The 25,979-nt window shown below is 39.4% G+C and overlaps 1 long non-coding RNA gene across 1 annotated transcript; it reads right to left on the reverse strand.

Annotated features, from left to right (window-relative positions):
* Positions 1 to 2,628: 2,628 nt before the first annotated feature.
* Positions 2,629 to 24,463, reverse strand: LOC129668812 (uncharacterized). The gene is made up of 4 exons (XR_008718969.1): positions 24,286 to 24,463; positions 19,604 to 19,708; positions 18,660 to 18,689; positions 2,629 to 2,903 (listed from the first exon to the last, which is right to left on the reverse strand). It is a non-coding gene; the product is annotated as an uncharacterized LOC129668812 (long non-coding RNA).
* Between the last annotated feature and the right edge of the window lie 1,516 nt (positions 24,464 to 25,979).

The following is a 25,979-nucleotide window of genomic DNA, read 5'->3' on the forward strand; positions in this document are numbered from 1 at the left end:
GTGATGAACCATGGCCTAGAGTGGCCCAGTTTAACTACCGAGTGGCTTCCTGATGTATCCAGATCTTCTCCCGTGTCTCATCCCCTACCTCCTCCTCTAACTGCCTCCCCCCCAACGGCAAGAAACCCAGCCCTATTCTCTCCCCTGCTCAGACTCTGGCTACCAAGTCTCTTTATTGACATATCAGGGGACAATTAGGGAGCAGTGTTTACACAACATTGAGACAGGAGAGTCTCTGAAAAATGATTGCAACCAGATATGGAAGGGTACAGAAATCAGCATTTGAAATGCACAATCACCTTATGCCTAAAAAGTGAAGATGGCATGAATGGCTTCCTGTCCACTGAGTCAGGAGAGTGAGCTTTAGGTGAACATAGCCCAGTGCCATTGACTTAGTCGTGAAAATAAGTCTTTTTCTGTTAAAGGGTCATTCATGAGTCCAAGCATGCCAGCTGATAGGAAAGCAGTAGTTATGATTTTCCCTTTTTCTAATTTTGGGATTCATAATACTTTTCTTCTACATCCTATTCTCTGGTATTAAGAGTAATACAAATCCTTAATCATCCCCATGGATTTTTATAGAAGAGTCTCATATTACATAAGAACTGTGTGTCCTCGAGCCAGATTCATACTGCATCTTTTGATCTTATCTTTTAATCACATGCTAGTTCCCTGTGTGGAGTGTCCTTTCCCTAACCTCTATGTCAACTCTTGTAATTCTGCCTGTTTTCCTACCTCTGACCAAGTTGCTCCTCCTCCCAGAAGATTCCTATAGAGGGCTTGCTTCCTTACTAGAACAACCATATCTTATAAGTTTCCACTGTTATGGCATTTCACCATTTTTAAGCATTATGTACCAGCATATGTCATACATATTTTTAGTCTCTGCCTCTCCAAAATAAATATTCCTTAAATTATTAAATGGATATATTTAATTTTTATTTAATAGAATAGGAGTTTCAATTTACCCCAAGCTCTTTGTTTTAGAAAACTTTGCAGTAAATGTTTCTGATGCATTCAATCTGTTTGTTTCTTAGTTTGCTGCCTTTTGCTTTTTTATTGATTTCAGGGTTTATAAATTGTTCCATTTTGAAAGCAGGGTGCCTTCCGTGAAACTATTAGCTTATATAGGATAGTAACTATACACCTCCCCTTTAAGAACATTAAATCCACTAATCAGATGCATTTCTAAAGCCTTCCGAAAATGTGTGTCATGCTTAATGGGTGTCATGATCATGCATTCCTGAGAACTGAATATGTGCTACAAGCAAGAACAGCACTAGGGGTCTGGAGAAAACCCTTACAAGGTAAGAGAACCGAGACAACCCCGTGCTGTGTGCTAAATGAAGAATGGGGCAGTGATGTTTGGAAATACTGAGTCCAAAGGCAGCTCAGTGTCCAAGTGTTTTCCTTAGTAAGGGGAACAGGGACTGTCTCTGACATGAACTCAGTGGCTGGCTCATTGATCACCTCCCCCAGAGGGCAGGGGCATCCTTACCAGGCCACAGAAGAGGACAATGCAGCCAGTCCTGATGAAACCTGATAGGCTAGGGTCAGATGGAAGGGGAGGAGGACCTCCCCTATCAGTGGCCTGGGGAAGGACAAGGGAAGAGAAGAGAGAGGCAGGGTGGGATGGGGAGAGAATGAGAGAGGAGGCTGCAGCTGAGATACAAAGTGAATAAATTGTAATAATCAAAAAATAGAAAAGAATATCCTTACAAAAAAAAAAGAACAAAAACTGAGGGAAGAGGCAAATCTGCCCATATCCAGCCAATCTATCATCCAGACTCATCGGAAGAACAAGGTATCCGTGAGGTCTAAATCAGAGCACCACCTCCTTTTACTGGCCCTTCACCCTCATTGGGAGATCTTCAGATGATGGTGCTCTCAGAGCCTCTGGAGAAACCAGCCCATTCCTCAAGTTACCGTTTGTCTTCTGGCATGGGAACTACAGTAGAACTCTATATTTGAGGAAGGCAATATGGCAGAAGGATTCTGACTCTGCCACTCAGCAGCTGGCAAATTACCTGACCTCTTAGAACTTTAGTTTTCTCCCCTATAAACCTCTACACCTAGCTAATAATACCTACCATCTGGGTTGCCCATTAGCTGCTGCTCAACAAACAGTAGCTACTGAAACAATACAGCTCTTTGTTACACGAATGGAATCCAGATCTAGACCGGGACCACACCTTCCTTCAACATCTACCTTCTGTGTGGCAGATTTTTTTCCACCTCGCTTTACTGATCTACCGAATAGGGGTTATAAGGAAAGATCTCAGGGTTGATGAAGGGGTGGCATGGTTATTGTTTAGAGCTGCTTATATGACGAACCTTCAGTGGATGGAGTAGCAGTAGGTGGTGGAAGTAATTTTTGATATCACAATAACGCAGCAGGAGGCAGAAACCGAGGCTGGTGAGCTGCTGCTGAGCTCCCCACCCTCAGTCTTTCTCCGTTGTGTCATCGCAGCATCTCCATTCCCTTTTTAGTAGCTTACAGATAACGTTGGCTACCTTATTGGACTAAACCAATAAGTATATGTTTACCACTTAGAACAATGCTGGCACACAATAAAAAGTATTTATTGGACATTATTATCATAAGTTACATTCATATCTCTAGTTTAGAGGCATTTCTAGCAGTGATTTTAGAGTATAAGATTTCTGAACAGTTAAGTAAGTTGGAAGTTTAAGTGCTCTCTGATGATTAATCTAGACCGTCATTTCTCCTGGAAATAAGTCAGGCTCTTAGCCATAAGTGGTTTGCAATGGGGCCCCAGCTGACTGCTTCTTCAGTGTCGATGTGCAAAGCAGACAGTGAACTATGTCATGTAAACCATTCCTTCCGGAGAAAGACAACAGCACAGTCTCCTTTCTCTGGCCCTTAGTCTTAAAGGCAGGCCCTGTGAAAAGAAGAGACGTGACAGTTAGGCACAGCTGCTCTCCAGCCTGTGCAGTGGGACACGCCAAAAGCTAGCCACTTCAAACCACGGTTTTTCTTTGCTCCCCGGGTGCACTGCAGAAACAGCATGAGCCGATCATTTAGATCTGGAAAAGGTTCACAGTTCAGGAAACGTTTTTTTCCCCTTGTCTTCAGCCAATAATCTGGCAGCACAGTGATGTCACCCCGCGGTTATGTGAAATGACTTAACTGTTGGAAAGGTGACAGGAATTCCACTGACACCAGGATCACAATGAAACTGCTTAGCTGCTAACTTAGTCATACTACACATTATAGATAAGTCACTTTCAGGCTGTGATTAACCGACTGTTCACACAGCACAATTGTCAGAAGAGAAGTCAGGGCCTATGGCTCATGGTTTAAACTATCCTGTTAAATTATTCTGGTGTCTGAATCATGCAAACGAGTTGGCCGGTGAACTTCCTAATAACACCAGGGCCTTGAAAGGGGACACTGTAAAAAAGAAAGCACTTTCCAGCCTCAATTTTCAGCAGAAAGTTTATACAAAATCACTTTGTCTCTCTCTTAAAATTAGTCATTTTAATGTCTTGATTATTTTACCAGCCCAAAGACCATGAGAAGAAAAGGCTGTTTCTCAGTGAAAGCAGGGGCTGCCAAGTCTTGGTTTCTTTTTCACACACAAACTAGTCTCTGCTACTGATGGCAAGAGGTAGGCATCACTTGTTCTACAGTGTCATTTGTTCAAATAATGCTTACATTTTTCTCATTTATGATGTGGTTTAAAAATTAACAAACACTGACTGAAAAGTGCAAAAGGAAGGAAAGCCTTCACCATCCTTCCCTCCTTAAAATAACCTGAAATAAAACTTGTTTCAGTTCCTAGTGCCAACAAGAACTATGCAATACAACACAGATCTTTACCTAGCACTGTGGTAGGTGCTGGATGTTGAAAGACTAAAGAGACTCCACACCTGCCCCTCAAGGAGTCCACAGCTTAACATAATAGGATGTCTGAATCAAAAGCAGGCATTTGAAGCTGGAAAGAACGGAATGTAGGGTGGAGAGCGCAGAGGGGGTAATCAGGGCTGATTATCTTATAGCAAAGCTACTCAAAGCACAGTCCACCAGATGACCAGAAGTGTACAAGCTATCAAGATTAACTGAGAGCAGAGCATTAGAAAACTTTAGAGCAATGTGACAGAGTAAATGTGTTTCTGTTGGAGTCAATAGTTGTTTTTTTTTCAAAAAAAAAATAGTATTTTTATTGATTCTGTGGGAATTTCACCCCCATCACACTCACCTCCTTGCGCACGCCCAACAACAAGTCCAATTTGTGTTGTTCATATACTTACTGGAGCATGGTCAAACTACTCTCAGTGGTCTACCCCCTCAATAAAATTGAGTTCCCCTCCTGTACCTGCCCCCCTAGAAGCCATCAGTTGTGAAGAGCTACACTTCAACATCCTTATCACATTTTTTAAGAGTTCTCTTTGATGGCTTCCTATTTAGGCTGCTACTTTGCAGGGAAGGGGGTAGTTGGGAAGGTGGAAGTTGTTACAGAAGCCTTCCATGTCCCTCTTTCTCATTCTTGCATCAGCAGTCATCTATATCACTGCCACATAGCAGTAGACAGTAACACAGGCCACCGACATCTACCTGGCCCCTGACATCAGGCAGGCCCACACATGGTCTGCAGCTGCATCATGGACCATGGTGGTTCTTGAAGAAGGTCTAAACCACAAAGTGAACATTTCCTCATCTGGGAGATCCGGTGACCAGGGGGCGTGTTGTGGGTTGAGTCTTCATCTTCATAAGCTCCGTGCTGCAACGATGCCCACAGCTGACCACACTGGGCAATGACCTGTTCCACAGTCGACCCCAGTTCTCTCTTACACGGGTCACCACCACCATTTTACATTAATTCCTTCAGCAAAAAAAGATGCCTGCTTTGCTGTCAAACATTAAAAAAAAAAAATGGCCCTTCTATATACACACATAATAATGATGGTAGCAAAATTGAAGCAGCAAACCATCCTAGGAAAAGACTACAGAAATACCAAAACACAACAGAATTTCTTTGATTTAGTATCACTTTTGACTCTAAGCTTCCTGACCAGGGAGAAGGAACTTCAGAATCACAATAAAATTACCTTTTTTATGATGAGGAAAGGAACTTGTAAGTTTCTCAGTGACACATTTTTCCTGCCAATAAAATCTGTCTTAAAAAGCTGAATGCTTTTTAAGTATACCAAATGTTTGTGCTGTGGCAGGCACTGATGTCAATAGCATTTATTTAATAAACATGTGAGTCAGTTTAACCTGCTTCTTACAGGAAACCTCAAGGCAGTGAGTTTCAAGATGTACAGATAGATTATAACCTGAAGACTTTATCCAATCCAGGAGTAGAACTTGGAATACATGAATGGCATGTGTTTTAAGGTTCTTTGAGTGTTCTCTCAGCCAAGTTTATGTAATGATGGGTAATTTGAAGTCTCATATTATCTGAAAAGCTATTCTAGTGCTCCATGTTGCTGATCATGAGTTTGTAAAACTCACAGTCTCAAAACAAAACAAGAGAAAAACAAGCAAACAAAAAGATCAGACTTCAGCCACACATCCCTCTTGACACCGATACTAGGAAAATAATTTATGTAATATTAGGTTGCTATACAGCCTAGAATGGCTGTTACTTCTGAAGTTGTAAGTAACATTTAACATTCTTATTAGTTTTACTCCATTGCCTGAATCAATATAACAAATATTACAAAAGCTTCCATTAGTGAGAATGTATTGCTTATTAAAATATTGTTACACTATTTAGTCAACAAAAATTTCATGGAAGAAAATTTTCTTTCATAATATAATTAATTTAAATAAGCAAGAACTGGCCTCAAGTTTAATATGTCTACTTTGACCATTTTTGTAAAATAGATTTGAATATTTATAGCACTTATGCATTAGTTTAAAAGCACTAGGAATATATAATTAAAATATAAACCTTGGTAATCATTCAGTGGCAGGATTGCGATGATTTTTTCTCTTTATTTATGTACATTATTGAATGTTCTATAATTGTATTTGTATTATCTTTGCAAGAACTAAATAAGGACAGTAGTGTTTTTTGTAAAGGCCACAGAGAGGCAGGGGCAAGTAATATCTCTGTTATCCCTAAAGGCAAATCAGTAGGAGCTCACGCTGCAGAGCACATAGCTTAAGAAAGAGTGCCATTTAAACTGGACATGAGCCTGTGATTGCCACATTAGCAGCTGTGTGACTCTGATGTTCTAGGACCACCAGAGCCTCTACCACTGAGACATGCCCCCTAACAAATGGTAAATTTTATTCTCTAGTCCCCACCCCCACCTTCAAAATGGAGACTGGATTGTTGTGAGCTGTAAATGAATCTTGGATACAAACTAAAATGCTTAATAAAAACAAAACAAAAAAAACAACAACATGCTTTCCCTATATCTAAAAGAGTCTTCCTGGTTCTGTGCACACTGTTTTCTTCCCTATGGAAGCTTCTTTTTATATGTTGCTTTCAGTCTAACCAAAAGCACAGTCTCTCTTTGCTCATGTTTACTGCGTAGGAGCAAAAAAAGAGACTTAAAAGGCAGATTTACTTCAACCCATTGAGTATCAGGCACAATGTTGTGTCACTTTACCTAAGACAGTTGACATGTTTTCCAAACACTTAAACACCTGTGAATTCTCTGAAGTTCCTACTTTACTTTTAATGCATTTGTCTCTTATTAGGTGCTCTCTATGAGTTACCAACCACGCCAGGAGAGCGACACTGCTCCTGTTTCTATCGCCACAGGCTCCTACATTAAAAAAATGGATGTTTGGACTATTACATCACCATCATGTTGAGGCACATTTTCAGAATTCCATTTCAAGACATTTGGCACCCTAGAAATGTACATTTTATTTTTCTGTATCTCTCTCTACATGACAATATGCGTTTGATCATTACTATCTCTTAACATTAGGTGGTCTGGTCTTTAATCAGTCTCTCTAACATTTGTTAGAATCTCATTTGTAAAAAAAAAAAAAAATTAAGGTAAAACCCTAACTAATTAAATAGTCTCTAACAGTCAGGCTCTAGTTTTGAAACACTGAATGTATTGACTCTTCTGAAAGAGCTGAATAGCCATCAAATATACAATATGGCAAAACATTCCAGTAAAAGAAATTTCTGGCTTTGTAACAACTCTTTCTCTCTGCAACCTTCCTTTGTAATTTTACCCAGAGACAGCTGGGCAATTGTAGATGAAGTAAGATACAGGGATAGCCTCTGTCCCTATCATTGCAGGGGTATGGCGTGCAGATTACCCAACAAGTTTTCTGTTTACTGCATTATTTTTCTTCATTGTGTTCCAGCCAGGCCTTTTCTTTTCCCCTAACTCTTCTACTTTCATCATTTTACTTTGTATCTGTGGCATGAAACCCCAAGCATGTAAATTACTAATTGCATCTTTATTTTTTAATTTGTTTTTTTAATTAATTATAATTTATTCACTTTGTATCCCAGCTTTGTATCCCCTCCTTCATCCCCTCCCTGCCCCACCCTCTCTTCCTCTTCTCCTCCCTTGCCCCTCCCCCAGTCCACTGATAGGGGAGGTCCTCCTCCGTTTTTTTATATATGTTAATTACAGTTTATTTACTTTGTATCACAGCTGTAGCCTCCTCTCTCATTCCCTCCCAAACCCTCCCTTTCTTTCTCATCTCCTCCCTGCCACTCTCTTAAGTCCAATGATAGGGGAGGTCCTCCTCCCCTTCCATCTGACCCTAGTTTATCAAGTCTCATCAGAACTGGTTGCAATGTCCTCCTCTGTGGCCTAGCTAGGCTGCTCCTCCCACGGGAGGGAGGAAGGGAGGTCAAAGAGTCAGCCACTGAGTTCATATCAGAGATAGTCCCTGTTCCCCTTACTAGGATCCTCCTCCACTTCTATCTGACCCTAGCCTATCAGGTCTCATCAGGAATGGCTGCATTGTCTTCCTCTGTGACCTGGTAAGGCTGCTTCCCCCTCAGGGGGAGGTGATCAAAGAGCAGGCCAATCAGTTCCTGTCAGAGACAGTCCCTGTCCCCATTACTATGAAACCCACTTGGACACTGAACTGCCATGAGCTACATCTGTGCAGGGGTTCTAGGTTATCTCCACGCATGGTGCTTGGTTAGAGTATCAGTCTGAGAAAAGACTCATGTGCCCAGATTTTTTGGTTCTGTTGCACTCCTTCTGGTGCTCCTGTCCTCTCCATGTCTTTCTATCTCCCTCTTCTTTCATAAGATTCCCTGCACTCTGCCCAAAGTTTGGCAATGAGTCTCAGCATCTGTTTCAATGCCCTGATGGGTAGAGTTTTTCAGAGGCTCTCTGTGGTAGGTTCCTGTCCTGTTTTCTGTTTTCTCCCTCTTCCAATGTCCATCCTGTTTTCCTTTCTGAATGAGGATTGATATGACATAATTAGCCATATAAACACAACCTGTGTCTTTTTCCTGAAAGAGTTCTCAGGAATATTGGGCTTTCTACAAACACATTCTTCAGAAAATATCCCCAAATGGTATGTGATCTTTCCATTTCAGACAAGCTGCCATGACCAGGTGTCACTGACTGAGCTGCTTTCCATGGCCATTATTCTCCACACATTGGTGACACTACAGAGAGTCACCAAGTCCTGCATCATTTTTCTTTTGGGCCCTCTCCTTAGACAATACTTGCGCATGTACTCACTGCTAGCATTCCCATTATTGTTCCTCATGGTTCCCATAGGTCCTCTGAGACACCTGGATATTTCCTTGTCATTTCTCTAGTGTCACCTTCCAGTTCTTTCAATGCACAGAACTTGATTTGAATGGTGTCATGCTATTTACATTTTCAGATTCCACTTGGCACCAGATCAGCCTTTCTGCTCTCTGCCCTGTGTTTATCTTTTAAGCTACCTGTATAAGTCATAATTTTTAATTACTACATTTTCATTATTTGAGGAAGTAAATCCAGAGCAAAGCTGTAAGATGGATGGTTGGGGCAGACAATGACAAAGGCTCCAGGATGTTCTTAGGTCATAGCTCTCTGGGCAGAAAGGATCCTGGACTTGAAGTTGTGTTTTATCATTTACACATGACTATTCTGTGACCTAAGTCTTAAAGCACAGTCCATTCAAGTATGTTGATACCAGAGCTACCAACAGGAATGCTTCCAGTTGTTAAATTTGACCTTGAACTCATATAGGTCTGGGTTCAAATTCTAAACTATGTTGTTTTACCAATAAATATATAGAAAATTGCAATGTTATAAAATAATATAATTAATAACAACACAAATATCCTAACACAGTATCTTGAGCTATTAAAATGTATATAACACCTACTGAACCAAGTTGTTGTGCTGGGTACGTATTTACTGTTAATTATTAACTACAATCCAGTTCTACTATCTTTAGTCAAATGTTCCTTACAAGATAATGCTGTGGTTCTAATGTCAATCTTTCAAGATGCCATTTAATCTTTATTAATGGTGGTGTGACTTTGAACAACTTATTTACAAAACCCTGCTTTAGTTGATTAACCTTTAATCTAAAGTTAATAGCAATACCTGTATATAGGTACAGCTATGTACCATATAAGCATTAAAGATAGACGATGTGTATGTGGTCCCTGAAGATCAGAATAAACCTCCAAATGTCGTTTCACCCAGTGATGTCATAGCATTCGTGAAGCACAGGCACAACCAAACAGTCACATGTTTGTGTAATGTTGCTGTAAACAAGCCTACTGCATTGTCACTCATAAAATAGCATACAGCACTCGGTGGTGATAAACAGCTGTGTTACTGGCTTGTGTGTTTATTTTTATCTTTATTTTAAAGTGCCTGTCTCTTAATTATGTAAGAAAGATTTACTGTAACAGAGTATGCCATGACATGTTAGTAGCAGCCTTATATGTCTCATGTTTACTGTCTCATTTTGACGTGGAGAGACCATGACCAGTGATTTACCTGAGTCTGTGTAATGACATTCTGTGAATGTTCACACAGGAATGAATCTCCTTGCTCCACATTACTCAGAATGCACCCCTGATACTACATGACGAATAATGGAGTTGAAAGGGATAAACAGATTATCTTTGAAATACAGCATTTCATTGTGCCTAACACTTAGGAAATGGCAAAACTTTGAATAACTCTACCTAGTCCCAATTGCCCAGAACAAATGCACAAAAGATCAGGATCTTGTCTTTCTGTGTACTCATGGAAACAAGTCCAAGACTGTACAATTGGTATTAGCCCACAGTGCCTACATTCATGCATTCAAACTGTACCTTAAACATATAGTCAATCAAGCATAGTGACACACACCTGTCATTTGGGAGGAGTCATAGTCCATCATAGTTCCAGGCCATCATTAGCTATATAGTAAAGCCAAAGCCAGCATGGGCTCCATGCGACACCATAGTACAAAACAAAACACAAGCCAACAAACAAACAAAACACTTCAGGGGGGGAGGGGCAGAAAACAAAGCAAAAAAGCATACAGGGATGAAAGAAATTGTTTTCTACCAAAACAACAGCTATGAGGAAAAGAGGAGTTTCACAGGGCTTGGTATAAGGGTGGGAAAAGAGGGAAGATGACTCTTAAATGCTAAAAAAAAAAAAAAATCCATTTGTTTTTTAAAGATTTGATTTGGCCTCTGCACCTATAATCTTGTTGCCATCTTATACCAGAAATAGAATAGTAATTTGAAAATGGTTATACCCTTTTCAATTTTATTTCTTCCCATCAAAGTCTGCATAATCTCTCAATTCCTCAGCACAGCTTTTCAGCCTGAGCTCTCCCTTCCTGCCTCAATAGCCCCCAAAACTCTAGCCTGCCACCTGCCTTCCTGAGCCTATTGTGCTCGCCTGAATCATTCCACTTCTTTCAACCCTTTCCCATGAGCTGTTTTCCTGACTTGGCTCAAAGATTGCCTAGAGGAAGTCTTCCTTGACACTCTTTGCCCATAACCACCTCTGTCCATGAGAAGAGTTGCTCCCTAGAGGCCCTATAACATCCTGCTTCCCTCAGGCCTATCTGGTAACAAATGGGATCCCACATTCCCACATTCTTGTCGCTTACCCTTTTTTTTGTTTTGTTTTGTTTTGATTTTGAGACAGGGTATCTCTGTATAGCTCTGGTTGTCCTGGAACTTGCTCTGTAGACCAGGCTGGCCTCCAGCTCAAAGAGATCCACCTGCATTTGCCTCCTAAATGCTGAAGTTAAAGGCGTGTACCACCACCACCCAGACTGTCCCTTGTGTTCTGGTTACTTTTCCTATTAGTGTGATCAAATACTGTGACAAAAGCAACTTAAAGGAAAAAAAAAAAAAAAAAAAAAAAAACCTTTTTGTCAATTTGACACATTCAAGTCATCTGGGAAGGAGGAAATTTAGTAAAGGGATTGCCTGCAGAAAAATCTGTAGGTCATCTTCTTTATTAATATCTGCTGTGGGAGGCCCCAGCCTACAATGGGTGGTACCACCCCAGAGCAGGTGGTCCTGGGTCATACAAGAAACATGGGGAGCAAGCCAGTTAGTAGCATTCCTCTGTGGCCCCTTTCAGTTCCTGCCTTGAGGTTCCTGCCCAGACTTAATTCAATGATAAACTGTCATCAGGATTTGTAAACCAAATAATCCCTTTCCCTCTCAAGTTGGTCAGTGTTTTTGTCTCAGCCACAGAAAGCAAACTAGAGCAGGATTTATTGGGGCTCATGATTCCAGGGTATAGTTCATCTTTAAAAGAGCCTCTCTGTACAGAGGTATCTCTCCTGGAAGACCTACAAAACAAAGAATGATAAGTTCTCTTTTGTCTCTGAGCTAGAATAAATCAATTAACAAGTGGGTATATCCATAAGTAAATATTTTCAGATGATGATAACAATAAAGTAGTATAATGCATGAAAGAATGGTAATAGGGTCTGAGGTTGTAGCTCAGCTAATAGAATCCTTGCCTAGCATTCATGAAGTCCTGGGTTCTATCCTCAGCACCATATAAACTAAGCAAAGCTATAATCTGAGCACTGAGGATGCAGGAGGCAACAGATTATGAAACCAAGGTCATGCAATGAGTTTGAGTACCACCTGGTAAGAGAAGGGAAGAAAAACACAATAAAGAAGTCTAATCAGAGGATAGAAGAGAAGCTGGCCCTAGCTGGGAATACCAAGAGTGCTCCATGCTGAAGGATGTGTACAAACTCATCAATATTTGTTGAAAGAAGAAACAGATCATCTGAGATCTAGTTCACAGAAGTTCACCTTAAGGAGAAGCATGTTTCCATAAGCAAAAACTTCTCAAAGAATGTTTCAGAAACAACTAGGCTAGACATTGGGCTTGCCTTGAAGTCTCAGTTTAGAAATACTATACTGTACTCCCAACTTCTGCCCCACTAGCACTCACTAATAGTGAACATGAGCATATTAGAAATTCTGAATGTCTCAGCATTTGGAAAACCTGGCTAGCTTTTGTATTCAAAGATAATTACTGTATGGGTTTTGTTGTTGTTGTTATTGTCATTGTTTGTCCAATTTTGTCTGAACACCACTTTAATTCTGTGAACTAGCACTTTCTGAAACACATTTTGGGAACCTCTGATCTAAAACACCCTCTACAACCTTCCTGTAGTAATTTCTAGCTTTTGTTCAGTGCAAGCATGAAATAAATAATGTGGTGGAAGTCTTGGAAAAAACAAAGACTTCAGTTTTCACATATTAAAATAAAAGATGTAATAAATAAAAAATATGACTTCACCATATTCGTTTACCCTAAAATAATTTGTACAAAACTAAAAATAGTTAATGCACATAAAGGTAAATATGTATAAACCAATACTAATACACATAGTGTAAAAAATCTAGTTGTCAAAGGTTAAAACTCATTTCCAATGCAATTCCATACATTGTAGATGTGTGTGTGTGTGTGTGTGTGTGTATTTTTTTTTTTTTTTGGTTCAGCATCTCATGTTGCCCAGCCAACCTCAAACTCATTAAGAAGATAAGGATAAACTTGAACTCTGAATTCCCCCTGCCTTTGGGTCCCAATATTTTTATTCCAATTTTTTTTTTTTTTTTTTTTTTTTTTTTTTAGTTAAAATAAAATCTCTCAGGGCTAGTCAAGTGCTTGTGATGTAAGCAGGAGGACCTGAGTTCAACACTCAGAGCCCGCATGGTGGAATGTGCTTGTAATACCAGGGCTGGGACAGTGGAGACAAATAGATCCCTCTGGCTGTGCCTAATCAGAGCATTCCAGGCACATAAGGTGGACAGCGTCCCAACGGACAACACCAGAGGCTGACCTCTGGCCTCCTTATGAACATCTAATCACACACATGTGAACATGCACACACACACAGCATGTAACAGTAATAATAATAATAATAATAATAATAATAATAATAATAATAATGCACAAGCTAATTCAAATAAGTTGACTTACTGCAAATTCCTACGGTTCATTTTAGCAACAATCATTTTAAATGGTAGACCTATTACACGCTTAAGGTTGTGCTTTAAAGGTAAAACACATTAGATTTCACTACACTATAAAAACTGAGTAAAGAACAAAACTCCATGTCAAAGGCTAATTACTACAATGAATACTTTCCTAGTAGCTAAGAAATAGGGACAATCAATTCCTCCAACACCAGGCAATAACTACATTTGAAATCCATTTGGGAAATTGACTTTATGAATATTTTATCAAAATAAATCTGATCAGACAGAAGTTATTCTAACCATACTATAAATTTATTACGTATGTAAATTATATTATTTGACTATATTCTATTTATTTTATTATATATTAAACATTATTTATTATATAAAGATATAAATTTGTATGAATTTGTAAATTTAAATCATAGCATTCATTTGTCTATATCATTAGAACATGCAGGACACACTTCCTGGCTAAGTTTTGAGTATAGCCATCTTCAGAAAATTTCTATTTTCTCATGTCTTTGAAATAAGATCTCAAATGCAGTTGCCGAAACTAAATCATTGTGTGGTAACAAATAGCATAGTAATAAATATTAACAGTGTAAGGTGTTTGCAAAACAGATATCCTCTGAAAAAATAAAATAATTTGTTACAGTCCTAAAGTCATCTTCAGAAGGCAATGTAGAAGAGTAGCTCAATTACTCAACAGATTAATTTGTATCTAAATAATAGGATTGATATTATGATTAATGAGAGAGAATGAATTGAAATCACCTCTCTGAGGTGATTTCAAACTAGTTACCTTTCTAGTTTGTATGATGACATGCCTGACAGGAACAAGTTATGGGACAAAGGATTTATTTTGGCTCATGGTCCAAAATCATAGTGAGGAAGGAATAGCAGCAGAGGCAACTAGAGCTTGCAGTGTAGTTGCTTTCTATCTTTGTGGATAAGGAAACAGAAAGAGCTTGGCCAAGAACTAGGTGTCACCTTTAGAAGTCCCTCCCTAGAGGACAATACGTGCCAGCTAAGGCCCACTGTACCAAAATTCCCACAACCTCCCAAAATAAGAGGTGAGGACCAAGTGTTCAAATACATGAATCTGTGGGATACATTTCATGTTCAAACCATAACAGTGACAGAAAATGCACAATGCCTTTAGTCAAAATTCACTTTTTAAAGTTTACCTTTTATTTGACTTACAATATCAACTTCAGGATTATAACTGAGAATTTCATCATATTTAGCAAATGCTTGGATGCTTTCAGTATCTTGATACTTGTTTTCTATAATATAACGTACTTTATCACTACCTCTGAAAGTATCTTTAAAAGTTGCTTGAAGCCAAAGTCAAGGAAGAATATATAATAAAATGAATTAACTACAATCTCTCACCTGTTTAAATGTCACATTCATGATATAGTATTTTGGGCATATTAAAATCTAGAACATGGAAAACATGTTCCTCTTAACTAATGACAATGGAACAACTACATACATAGAGGAAAAATAGCTTTGAGCCAGGTTTAGCCTCTATAATCCCATTACTATTCAGGTAAAGGCAAGAGCAACAAGAATTTAAGGACAGCTTCAAATTCCATAAAAACTTGAAGTTCAATAGGCTGGAAGAATGGGTCAACAGGTAAAGGGTTTGCCACCAAGTCTGGTGGCCTGAGTTCTATTCCTGAAACCCACATGGTGGAAGTAGAAAACTGACCTCCAGATGTGGTCTTCTAGTTATCACACACACTGAGATGTACACACACACACACATACACACACATACACACACACACGCACACACACACACACACACACATATACAGAGTAAATAAATAAGTGTAATGAACATTTTTAAAGGAAATAGAAGTTCAAAGGCGGTCTAGGCTACTTGAAACCCTGTCTCAAGCACAACCAAATAAAGAACTTTAATTCTGTATTTCAAACTACATGTAAAAGTTAATTATATGTCAGGTATGGTGGTTGTAGACCTATAATCCCAGTACTGGGGAGGATGGCTGAGGCAGCAGGATCTCAAGGTTAGGGTTAGCTGGACTACATGGAGAGACTTTGCCTAATAAGTAAAAAAATAAGCATGTATATAAATAAAGTCAGTTTTAGATTGATTGTGAGCTCAACTGTGAAGGAGAAGATATTGCGACTATTAGAAGAAAGCATAACAAAGTACCTCCATGGCCTGTTTTAAAGTTAAGCACAGAGCTTTCAACTTCAGTGCACAAAATAATAAAAGTAAAAGAAAACTATTAGTAAACCAGACTGCATTAAGAACATCTATCCACGAAAAGTCCATGTTAAGAATAAAAAAAGCAAACAAGGGAATAAGAAAAGATATTTCTACCACACATCTGGCCAATGATTCACCTGAATGTACTCCAAAATGCCTATAAACCAATATGAAAACCAGACCAACCAATAGAGGATAAAAAAAAAAAAAAAACCATCAACAAGGATTTCACAAAGTAGGTTTTTCAAAGGACTGGTCAACAATTAAGATGAAACTACAGCCTCAATAAAAGGGTTTTTCTGCATTTCTTGAGTACATCAACAGTGTAATGGAAATAAAATTCAGGTTCCTAAAGAAGCTACATGAAAAGAATTAGCACAGAGACCTTATCTGCACAGACAAGAGAACTACAAGCAATTCCTTTAATAGCCTGGACTGTTTATTCTGAAAATGCTAAGTGTTGGCAAGAAAGTAAAATAAAATAGAACTCCCAGCCAGGGGCATGGTCATTGATGCCTATAATCCCAGCATAGGGGAGGAAGGTTAGGAAGAGTTCAACCTAGTGTGTTCAGTGCCAGTCCAGGCTACATGACACCATGTCTCAAAATGAAACAAGTGGAATTCTGACACATTGTCACTAACAGTTTAAATCTGGAATAGCCCCTTTAGGAACTGGTATCATAACAGGCCTACCATATAAACCAGTAAGCCAATTCGTAAAAGAGAAAATATATATATTTTTTATTTATTATATATATTTAAATATATCTCCAGTAGAAGACAAGTAAAAAAAAAAAAAAAAAAAGATGTTATATAAGTCCTCTTCACAATACGTCAGGATTATGAATAAAACACAAAGGACATCCAAACTGGAATAAGTAATTAAATTATGATGTATTCATAGAATGAAGCCCTATATAATAATGAAAATGAGCATACTATAGCCACACCAAAACACTGAATTGTACTCACAAATATGACAGAAGTACTATACAAGTAAGGGAAAGAGGAAGGGAGGATGGGAGGAACAGATGGAAGGAGAGAGTGGGAGAGAGGAAGAAATAAAGGAAAGGGAAGGGAGACAAATAAAATAATGGATACCAAGTGATGCCGCTTATATGAAGTGCAAAACTAGGGTCTAGAGATGGCTGGAATGTTGGCTTTGGAAGTCAGGATGGTGGTAATGCCTGGAAGGGAGCAGGAAGAAGGTGTTTGAGGTCCTCTGTGGGAACACGAACATGATGTGTTCACTTTGTTATCCCCTGTATATTTTGCTGCAGCAGTACTCACCTCTGATACTCATCCTCCCCCTATACCTAGGAATATGCCCACAGTACAGTGTTAAATGGGAAAAGTGCTGGGTAATAATCATCATGATCCTAATAAAGGGAGAATGGGAATACGCATGGGAAGCTGACTGGGAAGCATACATTCAAAATGTGGTTAGTCATCCTCAGAGGAGAGCCTTCCGTGATGGCTATTTTTGGTTGTCAGCTTGAGTGTATCTGGAATTAACTAAAATCCAAATGACTGGACACACCTGTGCAGGATTTTTTTCATTAATTAAATCATTTAAAGTGGGAATACCTACTTCTATTCTGTATCTTTTAGGTGGGAAGATAAACCCTTTAATTCAGATCTTTTGAGGTAGAAGTTCCACCTTTAATTTGGACCACATCTTCTGCTGGCAGCTTATATAAGGGACATGGAAGAAGGAACATGTTCTTTTTGCCTGCTTGCTCTTGTCTTCACTGCCAAGTCCATTCCTGCACTAGCATGAGGGCCTACATCTTTAGGATCTTGGCATACACTGAAGACCAGTTGAGATATCTAACCTCAAGACTGAGCAAGTACTAGATTCTTGGACCTTTTGTTCATAGGTATCCATTGCTGGATTAGCTGGACCACAACCTGTAATAAATCCAATAGATAGATGGATAGATAGATAGATAGATAGATAGATAGATAGATAGATAGATAGATTCATTCCATACATTCAATTACTCTAGAGAATCCTGACAAATACACTTTCTGTTATTTTATTTGTACTTTCTCTTTTATTTTCTTGAATGAGCAGAAATAACCACTGGAGAAAAACAATTATCCGTATTCCTGCCAGCATTCATACAGAAAATAGCAGATCTGGATTTTCAACATGAAGCTCTTATCTCCTAGGAAAGGGAAATGTTTCAACAATCATCTTGAATGGAGTGGAAAGCTAAGCCAGACCATCAACCACAGCAAACACACCTTCCATGAAATACATTGCCAAGATACTCAGTGACAAAGTCAGATAAGTATGCTAAAAATGGCAGTCTCTGCAGCATCAGGAACTTCTTTGAGAACATCTTGAAAACTGTTCTGTTTTTCTCATCAGATCCTATTGTATCTACAGTTCAGCCACCAAAGAGACCTTCAAAATACTTCATCAAAAGTTTAGTGAATGGTTTTTTAATAAAACAAATCAGAAGATAGCCCATCTTTATCCTAAAACAAATGAAAGAGTAACAGCTCTCTCTCACTCTCTCATTTTCTCTACTCCCTTTCTTTGCTTCTGTCTCCACCAGCCTTTCTCCTCAGCTCTTGCCTTACCCCCCCTCTTTCACTCTTCTGAACCTCTGTCCTGGGAGTGGCAGTTCTATGCAGAAGAGTTCTGCTAGTGTTGGGAGATTTACTCCTCATCTCCTCTAAAGCTGGAAGTGTGAAGAAGGAAGAGACAAAGAACAATTACTCATTTCTTCTCTTCTCCCAGGGCTACAGTACTTGTTCCTCAGTCCCCAACCCACACCTGACTATAGGTCAAAACAATGCAGCTGCTGACACTGTAGCACTCCCTGTCCACAGTGACCACTGCTCTCCGTATGCTGACATGTAGGTCACAGACAACTAGAGCAAAGGCAAGTGCTGATGCAATGTGTAGCCCTGCTGAGGATGGGGGTCCAGAAAGCTGTCTGGGCAAGAAACATTCAAAATCTGGCCAGGGGAAGAGAATGTGTATCACAGTGGAGAAGAATGGATTCTCTCACCTGTATTGCAGTGCAAAGCAGGTACTGGGCCTGTTTGGAAAAAAATAAAAATTAATAATAATAATAATAATAATAATAATAATAATAATAAATTGCACAAGTATCAAGTCACCTGAAGATTGCAGCTATGATTAAATACTCTATGGTCATTCAGAGAAGCTTACCTATGTTAAAAGGATACAGAGCTCAAAAAACAAGCATATATTTTAGAAACTCCCCTAACAGAAGCATTGACAGCTACATGTAGGCTATCCATTTCTCAGGATGAACAAGAAGGCTTAGGTGGTTTCCATTGGGCCTAGCAGAACAAAGAAGAAAGATTGCGATTGCGTCCTCCCATTTGAAAGCCCCTCATGGAAGACCGTGACAGAGCTAGAAGCATTCAGGATGTAGCCTCAGGCCAGACTCACACTCAGAGGCTGATCAAGCAACTGTGTAATAAACTGCTGTCCTGACCCTTCCAGCACACCAGAGCAGGACTGCTGGGCAGGTTCTGGCAAAATTAGAAGGCAGCCTAGGGAGCACTACAGCTTTGACTGTTCTGCTGTCAGGGAGGCTGTGGGAAATGACAAGAAAAGAGAGGCACAAGATAAAAGTAGGGATGCTAACACTACGAACAAAATCCTTGATGGCTGAGAGATAGACATGATAAGCACGGGGGGAGAGGACAAGGGGGAAGCAAGGGACAGGGAAAGGAAGGGAGGAAAGTGAATGATATGCAGAAGGTGGGGGAGGGGCCAGCCTAAGAAGGAGAGTCCTTTTCTGAAATGTGTTCACAGAGGGTTGTTCAGCCTCAAGAGTTGGGGTTTAGAGTATCCAGATTACACTGAGCTAGATGTTTTTTAAGCCATAAATGATCCAAGGAATTTTTTAGAACCTTTTAATACAAAAAAGAATCAAAATGAAGGGACTAAAGAGATGGCTTAGCAGTTAAAAGCACTTACTTTTCTTCCAGAAGACCTGAGCTCAGTTCTTCAGTACCCACAGCATAACTGTTTATAACTCCAGGGGAACCAATGTCCCCCCATGCCTTTGTTCTCCACCTGCACCTGCATTCACACACATACACACAAGACAGATAGTTAGAGAGATAGATAGATAGACAAAATGTAATAAAAATAAATTATTGTTTTAAAAATTCAAATGTAAAAGAAAAAAAAAAAAAGCATTGACCTTCATGTGTCCAGGACTCTAATCCAACAATTGTTGAATCCTAACCAAGCATCACGTTCAATCTCTGTCCATTTCTCTTATCCTTCTCTCTCTCTGTCTCTCAGCCTTTCTCTGTCTCTGTTTCTCTCTCTGTTATTGTTCAATGGGTTTTTGTTTGCTTGCTATTTGTAACTAAAAATATCAAGTCAGGCTTTTGCTTTGTCTTACTTGTTTTTACAATCTGGGAATTGAACCTATGGTCTTGCACATGCTAAGCAAGTGCTCTACCACTAAGCCATAGGCCCAGTCCTCTTTTTATTTTTTTGAGCCAGGGTCTTCCTAAACTGACCGGGTTGGCCTTGGACTTGGCCTCTTGAATAGCTAGTATTGCAGGCCTGTAGCACCAAGGCCCACCTTCAGGTTAGTTTAAAGTACATTCAGACAGCATGTCATTGAATCTGTAAATATTGTATGTATGTGTACTTTAAAAAATATATAAGTGCAATAGCTAGACCTGGTGAGCACTCCCAACACTTGGGAGGCAGAGGCAGATCTCTGGGAGTATGAGGCCAGCCTTGTCTGCATAATGAGTTCCAGTCCAGTCAAGGTTATATCTTGAGAGCCTGTCTCAAATAAACAACAATAATAATAATAATGATGATGAACTTACAAACGACTTAATTCTGATGCTTTCTCACATTCTTGCTTTTCCTTCTGTTACTATACCCAGGAGTATTTGTGACTTTTGACCTTAGAAAGATGTTGAGAATTTTTTGTTTGTTTGTTTATTTGTTTGTTTGTTTATTGAAACTGTTTTCTGTGTGTAGCCTTGCCTGTCCTGGACTCACTTTGTAGATCAGGATGGCCTTGAACTCATAGAGATCCACTGGTCCCTGCCTCCCAAGGTGCTGGGATCACAGGCATGTGCCACCACACCCGGGAGAAAGGACTAGGAGACAAAGCTGTATCAGGAACCTTGGGAAGAACATAGAAGCAACTAGAGAACCTATATTCTAAGGTTGTTGTTAATTATTAATATTTATTATTGATTTATATTTTAGTTAAACAGTGGTTATTCCTAAACCAACTGTATACCCAAATCACCACACAGATAGAACGTATTTAGTTAACCTAGAGCACAATGCTGTGCAATGATTACTCCATCCTAAACCTCAAGCCCACATAGCTTCTTCCCATTCAAATTTCCCACATTATACTTGCTTTTAGTCATATCTTAGATCTGATTCATCTCTCCTGGTGGTTCTCCCCAATTTCTCCTCCAACTCCCTCTTTCTCCTCCCCTCCAAACCAGGATGTCTCATTCTATTTTCTCCATTGCTCAGCATTGGCTGGTTGTTTTATTGACATATAGAGAACAAATAGTGGCATGTTCACACAAACTTGAGACAGATGATGCTTAGAATAAACATCACAATGCAATGTCTGGATTAAAACCAGATAGTGGGGTAGAGAAATCAGCATTTGAATGAACAAGGGTTAAGTTGTATATATTCCACAAGAATATTATACCAATATAAGTTTAAGTATTACATGAAGCACAGCTGTGTAGTGGAAGATACTCATCTTGGAAGACCCCATATTTGAATCTAAGTAAGCCTGAAATAATCAGTGCATACCAGAAAGCCAATGTTTGACTTGTTCTCATTGAAAGCAGAGAACCAACCTGATTAAAGGTAGTGGTGCCTGCCTTTAATCCCATCACTCAGGAGGCAGATGCAGGTGAATCTCTATGATTTTAAGGCAGCCAGGACTTACACAGAGAAACCCCATTTAGGGGAAGAGAAAAAAGGATAGAATCCTGGAACTTGAATAATAAGAAAAGAACTCTGTTCTGTCCCCATCCTGTGAATTTGTTGTCCAAACAGATTGCATGTACCATAACCACAAATTTTTTTTAAGTATTTTAAATTTTTTTAAGTATTTTAAAATAAGGATTGGGAGTGGAAGTATGCCTCAGTGATAACACATATGTATTTAGTACATGGTGAGTTCAACCTTGCACAACCAAGGTAGAAGGAGAGAAAGAAGAGAGAAAAAAGGAGAGGGAAGATAGAAAAGATGAAAGAGGGGGAGGGGAAAAAGAGAGAGAGAGAGAGAAAGTATGTTATTTTCCCCACACTTTAATAGATCATCTTGGGTCCCTGGCTTTGAAGACCACAGTGCCAGACTGGCAGTTACTCCAAGGGAAATCGTTTGAGTGGAAAATAGGGTGGCTTGGTCTGGCTGGCTAAAACAGAGTCTGATGTGTGTTTGCAAAGGACAGTAGAGATGAAGGCCTTAGCTCTGCTATCCATTAGAGTCAGCCTAGAGGGGTTTATGCAAATATGAACAGCCAAGTTACCCCATTACCAGTCAAATCAGTAATTCTAAGGTTGGGGTTTGTGCATTGGTATTTCAACTACAATTCCCTTAGCTGATATCTGAGTTGCCAACAGCATTGAACAACCCCTTACATAAGGTGTTTTTTGTTTTTGCTTTTTTAATACACAGTTGTTTAATGTGAAACTACTAAATCTGGTCAAAAAGTATTTCATTATACTAAGCGTGAAGAAAATGTATTCCTCACAAATGAAGAAAGAATGTGGAGAAGTAAGAGGCAGGCAGAGAACACTTAGGGTTAAAAAATCATAAATCATATTTAAGAAAAAAGAGAATCTTTCTGCAAAATGTGTTCTTTTTAGGTTGTGACTTACTACATCTTAAAGTGAAAAAGACTTTATTTTTACTAAACCTATAGTACTTATCCTATAGAATTATTGAAATTATCTAATGAGTATTTCATATTGTAAGTATAACTCTTTCATATGTCAGAATAATTATGGCTACTTAATTTTTTTGATTGGGGGAAAAGTGATCTTAAGAGAATAAAGACTGCATCTGAGGAACTGGTTCATCAGGTTATACTAAAGGGAATAGCAAGAATAAAAATGTAGGCCACAGGCAGCTGGAAAACAAAATTCAACACAATGAATGACACACCAAATCCTGTGGGCATTGTGTGGGGAGGGGAAGAGGGGTTGCACCACCATTCACTGTTTCCTGCCACTTCCTGCCTGAGGAGCACAGTGCAGTAAAGTCTCTTCCAGAAATTATTTCCTCAGCTGTTTCATTGATGGATTTAGCATCGGTACTTAGTCAAAATGTTAAATCACTGAATCCAAAATGTTAAAGCATTTTTGAATGTTTACACATTTAATCTGGCATGCCTAAAGATAAATGTTAAAAGAAATGTGTGCTAGATTCCATTGTATCACAGCTCAGGAATGCCAAAAGGGCTGTGACAAAGAAATCAAGTCACTCTTCTACATTAAATGTCCATAATGTAAAAGGTGCTTTTAGTCTCCACTCTACCAAAGCTATGTTGACCTTATCTTTGGTATTGAAAACAGAGTTAATAGTCTTTCTAGGGCACTTACAGGGAACAGAATGGGCTAGCAAAGTTTATTTTATGATGTTTAAAGAAACTAAAAAGAACTTGTTCTAAAAATAGCTTCCATAATAAATTCTGGGAAGTCATGAGAGGACTTGGTGATGGCAACATGTACCTACTGTAGACTTTGTATGGCCACAAGAATGTTTATTCAACTGGAGATGGGTTATCACAATGGGCTCAAAGCTAGTACAATAATAAATTGTATGGTTTTACATGTTACTTTTAGGTCTTAAAGAGATTTATAACACCTTATCAGCCCTGACTGGCATGCTTATTTCTATAAGTCAAGATCTTCTTATTCATCATCTGGATGTCTCTCTAGTCTCTCCTCTTACTGCAGTCCATCCTCACCATCACCAGTGATTCTCTGGCCAATTCATCTGGGAGCTCATCACCCTTGGTAATTATGGGGTATTCTCCTATTCCTTGTTCCTCACCTCCTCCTCCCTTCTCTTCATTCCGTAAACCAGCTACATGGATCTGCATGCCATTTCCCAAGAACACATTTGGTTCTAAGCTCTGTTTTGTACTATCCCCTTTCATGAAGAATTCTCTTGACTGAGATCAGGCCTTTTTTACTCCTTTTATAGAAGCCTTTTTGAATGTTCCCCAGGGTTGGCCTTTCTAGCTCTGAAGTTACTTTACCTTCCTATGCATTTGTGTTGTGGTTCTTACAGCCATTACCTCCGTGTTACCCTAGGTTCCCGACATCACTCTTAACAGACTAGTAAGATCTTTCGGAGTAACTGTCTTGGTTAGGTCAGCTTGGTGGCCAGTGAGCGTTCAGTGTAAGGACCTGATGAGCACAATCAGTGAATTATTGAAAGGATATTTGCTCCTGCTTAAGGAAGAGAAGATGGACTACTAAATAGCTAGTTCATGTTCCTTCTACCTGGATCAAAGGTGAGAAATCAGTCTATAGTAGATTATTATTGAAAAACTATTTACTTGTTGCATTTGATATATATATATATAATGAAAATTGTTGTATTTAAATAATTTCAAAGTGAAAATACTTACTTCCTGTTAAAGGCACTGAACTGTATTCAAGTGGATTTGACACGAGGCAAGCTAAGAGGCCCTTTAGACAGGGTCATGAAGCTGGGAAGTGGCGAGGCTTTTGCTCTTTAGGAAAGCCTTTCTCCAACAGCTGACCTTGCTTTGCTCTCTCCCGGCCTCATTACTTCTCTAAGGAGCATTCTTCTTCCCCAACCTTCCTGAGCCAGGTGCTGGAGTCAATAGTTGAGAAAAAAAAAAAAGTTGCTTTTTCAAAGCTTCCCATAAACAATGCCCTAGGGTAAATGCCTGTATCTATGAAATAGCTGTTTATAAACTATGAATCACAGGATCCCAACGGGTTATGTAACAATTTTCGGAGACCTGTTTGGATGGGGCATGTTTTGACTGTTCCATTATCCACAGGCCTTGAGTTTTTCAGAAGTCTTCTCACAGTTCTAGGCCACATGTAACTAATAAGCTCTCAAGCTGTGTCTATCGGGCATCAAATAGCTATAAATTTAAACAAAAACTTTAAAAACATTTTCATGTCTGGGTAGGAGAACTGATTGTTTTCCAACACACAAAGGAAAAAACATGGTGGTGCATGACTTTAAACCCAGCACTGAGGAGACAGAGGCGAGTGAATCTCTTGTGAGTTCATGGCCAGTCTGGTCTACACAGCAAATTCCAGGACAACCAGGGCTAAATAGTGGGAGCCTGTCTTAGAAAAACAAACAAAATAACCTAAACATAATGACCTTAAACATATATTCTAATCCTCTACGAGCTTATGTTCAAGGTAAATAGACAGCATCATGCAAATAATTCCCAATCTAAACCTCAGGGGAGATTGCCACCTCAGAGATGAGGGAACTGACATATTTTCAGCATATGTCAAGAGTTTTACAAGCATAGCTTTATTAATCACTCAGCACTGCTGTGAGGTGGATATCACACGTAGGCCCATATTTACAGATGAGGAAATTAAGATTCAGGGTGAGGTAACTTCTCTGAAGTCACATACATAGCATGCAATTGAGCTGGAAATTAACCTTGGGTTGTCTGTCTACAAATCCAGTGTTCTGTCCTCCCACCACACCTTTGCCGGAGGCCCACAGAGTCATGAGAAACCCAGGTGAGCCAACAAGAGTTCACATGAGACTTCTCCATACCTTCTTATATCCATGCCAGCCTGTTGACTATGTATGGCCAGCCCCACACAGCTCCAGAAAAGGAAGTGCAGTCTCTGCTTAGGAACTCTCATAGAGTTAGCCTCAGCAGAATACAGCATGGACTCCAAAAAATATCTCATTTAATATCCATACATGCATATGATGTGTTTGGATAAATTCAATCTCCAATCCCTCCCCTCCAATTCTTATCCCATTACCTATCGCCACTTTCCCTCACAAATCTCTCTCTCCTCCCCTTTTCCTCCCTCTGCCTCTTTCCCTCTCCCCTTTTCCTCTTCTCCTACCCTTTCCCTCCTCCCATTCTCTCGGCTTCTCCCTCTCCCTCCTCCACTGTCTCTCTGCTTCTATCTCTTCCCCAACCCCCCAGAATCCATTTAGTGTTACCTGTGGTGTGTGTGTGTGTGTGTGAAGGAACACCTCCTGGAGCATGGTAGCCACTTGGTTCCTGCACCCCTAAAGAAAACTGACCCCTTCTGACCCAGAAGCCATCAACTTCCAGCCAAATCAAAATCTTGACTTCAC

This window comes from Psammomys obesus, unplaced genomic scaffold (genome assembly GCF_907164565.1).
Source record: "Psammomys obesus unplaced genomic scaffold, mPsaObe1.curated_primary_1811, whole genome shotgun sequence".
Taxonomy (NCBI): domain Eukaryota; kingdom Metazoa; phylum Chordata; class Mammalia; order Rodentia; family Muridae; genus Psammomys; species Psammomys obesus.